Genomic DNA, 10,992 nt, shown 5'->3' with positions numbered 1-10,992 from the left:
TACAGGGCCAATCCGCTCCAGAATCTCAAATGGCCCAACAAAACGGGGACTCAACTTTCCCCTCCTTTCAAAACGCAAGACACCTTTCATAGGTGCTACCTTTAAGAACACCTTATCCCCTATCTCAAACTCAAGGTCCTTCCGCCTCACATCTGCATAACTCTTCTGTCTACTCTGAGCGGTATGCATGCGTGATCTAATCTTCTGAATTGCTTCGTTAGTAGACTGAACTAACTCAGGACCCATCAATCTCTGCTCACCCACCTCACCCCAGCAAACCGGGGATCTACAACATCTGCCGTACAGGGCCTCAAACGGTGCCATGCCAATAGTAGCCTGATAACTGTTATTATAAGCAAACTCCATCAAATGCAAGTGGGAGTCCCAGCTACCTGGAAATTCCAATGCACACGCCCGCAACATATCCTCTAAAACCTGGTTCAGACGCTCAGTCTGACCGTCAGTCTGTGGATGGAAAGCCGTACTAAAGTCCAACCTCGTGCCCATAGCAGTCTGCAAACCCTTCCAAAATTTGGAAGTGAAACGGGCATCTCTATCAGAAACAATCGACACTGGCACTCCATGTAATCTCACTATCTCAGACATGTACAACTGTGCCCACTTACTAGCAGTATAGGTGGATTTACCCGGAACAAAGTGCGCTGACTTAGTAAGTCTGTCCACCACAACCCAAATCACTGTAAAACCCCTCAGAGTTCTCGGTAGCCCTGTAATGAAATCCATGGACACGTTCTCCCACTTCCATTCCGGTATGCTCAAGGGTTGTAATAAACCCGCTGGTTTCTGCCTTGGTGCCTTAACCTGTTGGCACACCAAGCATTTACTAACAAATTCTGCTACTTCCCTCTTCATGTTACGCCACCAAAAAACTCGCTTCAGGTCCTGATACATCTTCGTACTACCTGGGTGCATGGAAAATGGGGAACTGTGCGCCTCAGATAATAATTCTGTCTTAACCGCACAATCTGACGGAACACAGAGGCGTCCCTCAAACAACAGTCCACCATCAGAGGATAACGAGAACTCAGCCGTTTGCCCTGCCTCTGCTAGGCCACGTTTCTCAAACAGATAAGGATCGTTACTCTGAGCATCGATGATCCTCTGCCTCAAAGTCGGCTGTACCGTCAACTGGGCTAGCTGCACAGTAACTGCCCCCACTGACACTGCAATCTCAGCCCGCTCGAGATCCCGATGCAATGGGGCCTGCCGGGTAATAAGTGCTGCTGAATGTGACACTTTCCTACTAAGAGCATCGGCTACCACATTTGCCTTGCCTGGATGATACAGTATCTCACAATCGTAATCCTTCACTAACTCAAGCCACCTTCGCTGTCTCATATTCAATTCTTTCTGAGTAAAGAAGTATTTCAAGCTCTTATGATCTGTGAATATCTGTATCTTTTCACCATATAAATAATGCCTCCATATCTTCAAAGCAAAAACCACTGCTGCCAACTCCAGATCATGTGTAGGGTAGTTCTGCTCATGACTCTTCAACTGACGAGACGCATAAGCGACCACCTTACCCTGCTGCATCAAAACACAACCCAGACCCTTCTTGGAAGCATCACTATAAATCACGAAATTGCCAGAACCATCAGGTACCGTAAGAACCGGTGCGGTAACTAACTTCTGTTTAAGGGTCTGAAAACTGTCCTCACATGCCTTGCTCCAAACAAAAGGAGCTCCCTTTCTGGTCAACTGAGTAAGAGGAGTAGCTATACGAGAAAAGTTCTCCACAAACCGTCGGTAATAGCCCGCTAAACCCAGAAAACTGCGAACCTCACTGACTGTGGAAGGTCGGGTTCAACCAGTGACTGCCTCTATTTTAGCTGGATCTACAGAGACTCCAGCCTTAGAAACCACGTGGCCCAGAAAGGACACCTGCTTCAGCCAAAACTCGCACTTCGAGAACTTTGCGTATAAATTATTATCCCGAAGTGTTTGCAAAACCATACGTAAATGCTCCTCGTGTTCGGCCTCCGTCTTAGAGTATATCAAGATATCGTCGATAAACACAATCACGAAAGTATCTAGGAACTCCCTAAACACTCTATTCATCAAGTCCATAAACACTGCCGGAGCATTCGTCAAACCAAAAGACATCACAATAAACTCGTAGTGTCCATATCTGGATCGAAATGCTGTCTTCGGTATATCTTCATCCTTAATCCTCAGCTGATGGTATCCCGACCGAAGATCAATCTTAGAGAACACTGTGGCTCCCTGTAACTGGTCAAATAGATCGTCAATCCTGGGCAAGGGATATCTGTTCTTTACCGTTACTTTGTTCAACTCCCTATAGTCAATGCACAGACGCATCGATCCGTCCTTCTTCTTAACGAATAAGACTGGCGCACCCCAAGGTGACACGCTCGGTCGAATAAATCCCTTATCAAGCAATTCCTGCAACTGTACCTTCAATTCTTTCAGTTCTGCGGGGGCCATTCTGTAAGGGGCTCTGGATATAGGAACCGTGCCCGGCTCCAACTCTATGGCAAACTCAACCTCCCTGTGCGGAGGTAATCCTGGAAGTTCCTCAGGAAAAACGTCCGGATAGTCCCTCACTACTGGTTCTGACGACAGGGATACATCCGCCTCTCTAGTATCCACCACACTCGCTAAGATACCCCAAGTACCCTGACTGAGCAGTTTACTGGCCCTGATGGCTGAGATTACCTGAGGCAACGACTTTGACCCTCCTCCCTTAAATTTAAAACTGGCCATCGAGGGAGGGTTAAACGTTACCTCCTTACGTGAACAATCTATGCTGGCGTGGTTGGCGGCCAACCAATCCATACCCAGGATTACATCAAAGTCCAGCATATCCAGAACTATCAGCGTTACCTCAATCACATGGCCTGCTAACTCAATCTGACATGCCTTCACCTTTTCCTTCGACAACATACATTCCCCGGAAGGAGTAGATACTGACAGAACATGGTGTAAGGGCTCAACCTCTAAGCGGGCATGCGACACAAATGCGGAAGAGATAAAAGAATGTGACGAACCCGAATCAAACAAAACTAAGGCGTAATGCCCCAACACTGGGAGCGTACCTGTCACTACTGTGCCCGCCTTCTCTGCCTCAGTCCTGTTGGTAGCGAAGACTCTACCCTGATGTGGAGCACCTGCTCCCTGATTCTGCGCGATCCCCGTGACTCTCAACGGGCATCTGTCAGCTGTATGACCCTCTTGCCTGCACTTAAAGCAGGTCCTGGTCCCGAATAAGCAACGGCCCAGATGGTGCTTCCCACAAGTGGTACACAACGGCTTCCCTCTGGCAGCCTCCCCTGCCTCAAAAGGTTTCTGCTGGAAGTTGCGAAACTCACCACTTGGTCTGAAATTCCGCTGTGGTACTGGAACAGGCTGCTGCTCAGCCTTCCTCTTCTGTCCCGACGTCGAACCTCTACCAGCGGTCTTAGACGAGTTGGCCCTCTCCTGTAAACTGAGATCCACTGCCAGGCGCAGTGCATCGGCATGAGTAGCGGGTCTGAAAGCTCGGACCAAACCCTGAATGTCCAGTCTGAGGCCTCTAACAAACTTGTCAGCTCTGGCCGCCTCAGTCGCTATCATCTCGGGAGCGAAGCGGGATAACATGTCAAACTCCGCATCATACTGCTCCACTGTCATGTCACCCTGCTCTAAGTTCAGAAACTCCTGCCGCTTGGCATCTCTCAAACTGGCAGAGAAGAATTTCGCATAGAAACTCTCCTTGAACTGCTGCCACGTGATCTGACTCACATCACCACCTAGCATCCTCTCTGTAGTCTCCCACCAGGCAGTACCTCTGTCAGTCAACATAAAAACAGCACACTGGACTTTCTGATCCTCAGGGCATTTCATGTAACGGAATATGGTCTCCAAGGACGATAGCCACATCTGAGCTCTGGTGGGGTCCTCCAAAGACCCATCAAACGTCGTGGGATTATACTTCCTGAAATCCCTCAGGTGCTTAGCCTCTGCCGACAACTGATCCGGCACAAACTGGGGTGCAACTGGTACCGGAGCCGGAGCTGGAGCAGGAACTGGTGCTGGAGCTGGCGCTGGAACTGGCGCCGGAGCTGGCGAGGCAGGCTTCTGCTGCTCCCGCATTTGCATAATCATATCTCTAAACCTCTGCTCCATGGCGACTAGGTCCGCATGAGTAACTGGCGCAGCCGGGTCAGGGGCTGGGGCTACAGGCTGCACCTCAGGCTGAACGCGTCCTGCTCCCCTTCCTCGGCCTCCTCGGCCACCCCTTCGTGCACCTCTCCTTGGTGGCATTTTCCTAATAACCACCAACAATTCCGTAAGTCATAAATTGGTAATTGAAATTGCAGTTTAACTTAGGTAAGGTAATGCATGTAGGGTTATACATATACTTTCATGAGAGCGTACCTGACGAGCGGCAAGGATCGTTTCAGCCATAAGGACACAAAACACAGACTCACATTATAAGTCAGTCTACAGAACCTAAAACTTAGGCTCTGATACCAACTGTAACGACCCAACTTTTCCGGACTAAGCTGAGGTCACTACCAAATACCAAAACTCGACCATTCAAAATAAAATTTAAAACAGACCAGATACGATTCAGTAAAACATTATAAACCTTACAAAAGACAGTTTCGGGCCCTATTTTTAATACCTCAAAAAGTCACAAAATAAAATGTCAAGTCACCAGTCCAAAAATCACAATCAAAATATTCTGACAAAATACATAGCGGAAGCGAAAGAAAAACGGACGCGTCCATATGGCCTTCACGCCTCCTTCCTGCCTCTCGTCGGTCTGCCCCTCGCTGTACCCCTACCTGAAAAGTTAAAGAAAGGAAAGGGTGAGTATAAACATACCCAGTAAGGGACCCACTACTGGGCCCGTTAGGGAACAACAGTTAACTTCCTATTTGGGGGTACCCTACATAACAGTCTAGTGGTTCCGTAGAACGCACATCTCAGTCTAGTGCTCCCGAAGGATACACAAATCAGTCTAGTATTCCCGGAGGATACACATATCAGTCTAGTGCTCCCGAAGGATGCACATATCAGTCTAGTGCTCCCTAAGGATGCACATATCAGTCTAGTGTTCCCGGAGGATACACATATCAGTCTAGTGCTCCCGAAGGATGCACATATCAGTCTAGTGTTCCCGGAGGATACACATATCAGTCTAGTGCTCCCGAAGGATGCACATATCCGTAAGGCACACTACCCCATAGATGAAGCTAACCGTTACCCCTCGGCCCTTACCCAACTGTCTACATCAGTCACATCTCAACGACATTCATATTACAGTCCCGCCATAGGCTTTGTCAGTCAGATAGTATAGGTTTAAACACCTACACCCTCAGTTGCTTTATGCGTTACCGATTCGCACGCCAAATAGGGAAACCCTAGGTCCAATCGACTAACCAACCAAAGCCGGACTCACTGTCCTTCCCCGTCCACACTTCATGAACCACATCCAGATCAGTGTTTAATACATACTAGACCGTAACGTTAAGGTCCATCAACATATAATTTCAATCCACAAACAGCAGTCACAGTATAATTTCATCAGACAGAATATAATATCAGTACTTAACAGTCAACACGCATACAGATATTCAGTACAGTCACTAACGTGTAATCCCCTGTGGATTACTACGGTTTTAACCTGGACTCGGGGTCCAGTAGTAGGAAAACCCTTACCTGAAATTCGGTTATGCCCCTCGATTGAAAACTACGCTCCACAGATCCACCTAAACGAAACACGAAGGTTTTAGTGGATGGCCTTAGTAGCAGTTGATTCACAAGGTCATCCGTTGACTTACCCAAGGAAAGGAAGCTATCTCCAATCAGGTCTGCCGCGGAACCCGAGAACTTAAGCGTCAACTCTGCACTACCTTCAAGGGAGAAAAGTAGGGCCATAACTTAAATCAACATTCAAACTCAAATCGGACGAGGTAACATTAGGGAAAACATCAGAACAATCCTTACCGAAGACTCACCGTGAACCGAAATGAAGGGAGGAAGGCTTAGGTGGCTCGGCTCGGCTCGGCTCGGCTCGGCTCGGCTTGGTTCGGCTCGCGGCTCGGCTCACTCGGCTCGCGGCTCGGCTCACTCGGCTCGCGGCTCGGCTTGGTTCGGCTCGCGGCTCGGCTCGCGGCTCGGCTCACTCGGCTCGCGGCTCGGCTCGCGGCTCGGCTCACTCGGCTCGCGGCTCGGCTCGCGGCTCACTCGGCTCGGCTTGGACAAGGATGGCGGCTCGGCTCGAACAAGGATTGCGGCTCGGCTGGGCAGCGATCTCGGCTCGGCTTGAAGCGGTTTCGGGTCGGGATGCTCGGATCGGAAACGGGCTCGGGTCGGCTGGAACCGGGTCGGGTCGAACGGCTATCACGATTCCGCGGCTTCTTTTCTTTCCGGCGAACGACGGCGCTTCCTCCGTGCTCGGTTGGCGTTGGAGACACGAGCTGACGACGGAGAGTACGCCGGCGGTGGTAGGACGATGAGAGAAGGCTGGAGAAAGAAAAGGAAAATGGATAGTTCGGGTGGCGGTGGCGCGGCGGAGAGAAAATGAAAACGGAGGGAACGGAAGGGAGATGGTGGCGGCGTTGGTTTCGTGAGGGCCGACGGACTGCCAGGCGAAGAACGGAGGAAGAAGAGAAATGGATGGCGGCGCGCGGCAGACGAACGAAGAGGAAGACGGAGGAGTTCGGGCGTCGGGCGGCTGCGGGAGAGAAAAGAAATATCGAGGGGGGGGGGGGGGGGGGGGGGCTGCGCGGCGCGCGCGTCTCCTAGGGTTTTCTTCCCTTTCTTTTTTTTTTAAAATATATATATATATATATATATATATATATACGTTAATAATTATAAAAAAATATTAATAGTTTTAATTAAATTTAATAATAATAATATATATATTAAAATATAAATAAAATAATAATAATAAAGTAATAATAATAATATATTAATAATATTAATATTAATAAATAATAATTTATTTTATTGTTTTATAAAAACAATATTTCTATAATTTTAATTAATAATAATAATTATTATAATATTAATATTATAACAAATAAAAATAAATATTAATAATAATAATATAATAATATTATATTATTATTATATCGACTTGCAATTTACATAAAACGAGAAAATTTTACCTTAAATTTTCGGGGCGTTACAGAATATGGCCAAGAAATATATTCAAATGAAATTAAAATTTGTTTTTTTTTTAATTTAATTGGAGAATTGAAACTTAAAATTGATAAAATTGACAAAAAAATTGGGATCGTTTGAAAAATATAAAAAAGCGACAAAGTATTTACACTGTATAAAACAATTTCAAAAACAAAAAAAAAAAAACCCAAAGGCTCACCATGTAAAATACTAAAAATGCTCCGTCAACTACGCCGTCAACAATGCACGTGTAATATATTTGCAATCATTTAGATTTGGCTATTGTTTGGTACACGATTGTTTAGATATGACTACAATTTATTTTTTCAATTCTATCGTTTAATTTTGTTACACGATCATTTAATTTGACTACGTTTAAATTTGGCTACACGATCGTTTAGATTTGATCGTTTAAATTTGGGGACCCAAATCTAAACGATTTTTTTTTCAAAACTTGGTAAACGATCGTTTAGATTTGACTAAACCATTTTTTTAAATTTCTTTGCTACACGATCATTTATTTTTATTATACGATTATTTAGATTTGTCTACACGATCGTTTAGATTTGTCTACCAATGATTTATTTTCTTACACGATCGTTCACATGATTTATTTTTTTACACGATCGTTTACATTTGGCTACTCCAATCTAAATAATTTTTTTCAAGATTTTTTAGATTTTGCTACTTTTTTTGTACACCGTCGTTTAGATTTGGTTATCCAAATTTAAACGACGTATAAAAAGGAGAGGAAAAGAATAAAGACGATGGAAAGATTAAACGACGTAAAAAAGAATCAGAAAAGAAGAAAGACGAAGAAAATATTAAACGACGTAAAAAAGAATCAAAAAAGAAGAAAGGCGATTGAAAGAAATCACAAAATCAGAAAAGAAAAAGACGATGGAAAGAAATCGCAGTGAGAAAAGAAGAAAGACGATGAAAAGATTTAAAAGAAAGATAAGAAAGATGAAGGAAAGAAATCGTATTAAAAAAGAAGAAGAAAAGAAGAAAGACAATGAAAGAAATCACAAAGGAAGACAATTTCATCGTGAGAAAGAGAAGAAAGATGGAAGGGAAAACTGAAATATTTAAAAAATGGCTAACTTTATGGGCTTTGTTACACGAGTCGTAAATAGTTTAGTGTTTTGTTATATGTATGTAAGTTTCCAAAAAAATTATTTGGAATATATTTATGACTTGGGATAAAATTTAAAATTTTTCCAACAGACATAAAAATAAAATGATTTGAGGAAACTTTTTCCAAGATTTGAGGTGATTTTTTTTTTTAATCTTGGGTTTAACTATGATGAGGATATGGGTTGACTTTTTTTAAGGGAAACTCTTGTAAATGTAACAAAATACCAAACTATTTACGGCCTGTATAACAAAGGCCATAAAGTCAGCAATTTTTTAAATATTCTAGGTTTGCCTTCCATCTTTCTTTTCTTCCTCACGATTCGTCTTCCTTCTGCTTTTTTTCATTGTCTTCCTCGTGCGATTTCGTCTTTTTTCTTTCCTCTTTTTTTTTTTTTTTTTTGCTGCAATTTCTTTCCATCATCTTTCTTATTTTTTTAATTCTTTATTTACATCGTTTAATTTTTCCATCATTTTTCTTCTTTTTCTTTTTTTCGCTTTTCCATCGTCTTTCTACTTTTCCTCTTCTTTTTTTTTCGCTGCGATTTCTTTCCATCGTCTTTCTTCTTTTCCTTTTTCTTTACATCGTGTACAAAAAATAGAAAAATCTAAAAGATCGTGTATAAAGAATCTTAAAAAAATTATTTAGATTGGAGTAGCCAAATGTAAACTATTATCGTGTAAAAAAGTAAACAATCGTGTAAAAAAAATAAAAGATCATGTATAAAGAATCTTGAAAAAAATCATTTAGATTAGAGTAGCCAAATATAAATGATCGTGTAAAAAAGTAAACGATCGTGTAAAAAAAATAAAAAATTGTGTATAAAGAATCTTGAAAAAAAAATTATTTAGATTGAAATAGCCAATGTAAACGGTCGTTTAAAAAAAGTAAACGATCATGTAAAAAAATAAAAGATCGTATATAAAGAATCTTTAAAAAAATCACTTGGATTGGAGTAGCCAAATGTAAACGATCGTGTAAAAAAAAGTAAACGGTCATGTAAAAAAAGTAAACGATCGTATAAAGAAATCTAAACGATTGTGTACCAAAAGAATTTAAAAAATCGTGTACCAAGTTTTGAAAAAAATTCATATCCAAACGATCGCGTATAAATTGTAACAATATCTAAACGATCACGTATAAATTGTAGTCATATTGTAACGACCCAACTCTTTATACTAAACTAAGGTCATTACTAAAGAAACAATAACAATAGACACTTTCTTGAAAAGCGGGAAGATTAAATTTTCATTAAAAACAGAATACTGAAACAATGATACATATACGCAGAAGCAAAATTGAGTCCCCATATGGCATGGCACGGATCCTTCTCTGTCGCTCGCCAGCTTTCCTCTACCTTTACTTTTGCCTGAAATATTAAACATAGAAAGAGTGAGTATAAACATATACTCAGTAAGAGACCTATTACTAGTCCCGCTAGGTGTCTGTTAACTTCCCATTAGAGTCCTATAAAGAAGTACCCCTGAACTGGCACGTTCTCGAACACGTGCAATCTGTGATCCCGTAGGAACAAATCTGGTCTTCGGTGAACCCAAAAGAACAACTAGGACAATCTGATCTTTAGTGTACCTGAAGGAAACACTAAGACAATCGGGATGTGAGTGATCCCATCGAATCACTCGAATCATGTCTATGTCAATGTCAATGTCAATGCCAGACTGGTGATCCCAAAGAACACCCATGCAGGTACAACTCTAATAGACAAAGTTAACAGAACGCCTTATCCATAGCATGTAGCATAACATAACATCATAACATGACATGAGTATTAATCTTACCGTCCTTAATCATGTGATTAATATATCATGCATCAACATAAACATCAACATCAACAGTCGTCAACAACATACTATCGGTCATTAACATAACATTAGTCATCATCATCAATCAACATAATGAATTATGCATTTTAGCTACCATCAATACATAATCATAATTACATGCGGTCTCTTAAATGCAGTTCGAAGGTCTAGTAGGAGAATTTCTTACCTGTAGATTTTAGCCAAACAAAGTACTCCCTAGCTGATAGTAAAAATTCTCTAATTAACTTGATCTTAATCATAAAAGGAAAACTCAGTATCTTAATTAATGAAATTGGGTTGAAACCAATTCAACCTTGATTGGAAAATCCTCTTATCCTTGATGGAAAAATTCATCACTTTAAATCCTCAAGTTTTCCAAAGAGACCAATTACAAGTAAAACTAGTCAGGCGGCAACAACACGGGCTTATATTAGAGAAGAAGATGAAGAACTTTTTTCTTTTTCCTTTACTTTCTGACTTAAGCATTCAAATACTATTTATAGATCCAAATAATAACAATAATATTTATTATTATTATTTTCTTTTCTTTTTAGGATATTATATATATAATACCAAAAATATACATATATCTTTATTCTCATTATCTTTCCTCAATAAATGCCTTAAATGTACAAAAATCTTAGACATTTATAACCATTAATAATAATAATAATACCTCTTTATAACCTTTATTATTATTATTTCTCTCTCACCAAAATCTACAATAAACATATATATTTATTTAAACCATTATTCTCTCTTATAAATAAATATATATCTTTTTCGTCCAATCAAATCAACCATCTCTCTCCTTAGGGATTATCTTATTTTCCAAACAAATATAATTATATTTCATCATATAATTAACTT

Source organism: Cucumis melo, chromosome 10 (assembly GCF_025177605.1).
Source record: "Cucumis melo cultivar AY chromosome 10, USDA_Cmelo_AY_1.0, whole genome shotgun sequence".
NCBI lineage: Eukaryota > Viridiplantae > Streptophyta > Magnoliopsida > Cucurbitales > Cucurbitaceae > Cucumis > Cucumis melo.
This window is presented reverse-complemented; position numbering follows the sequence as displayed.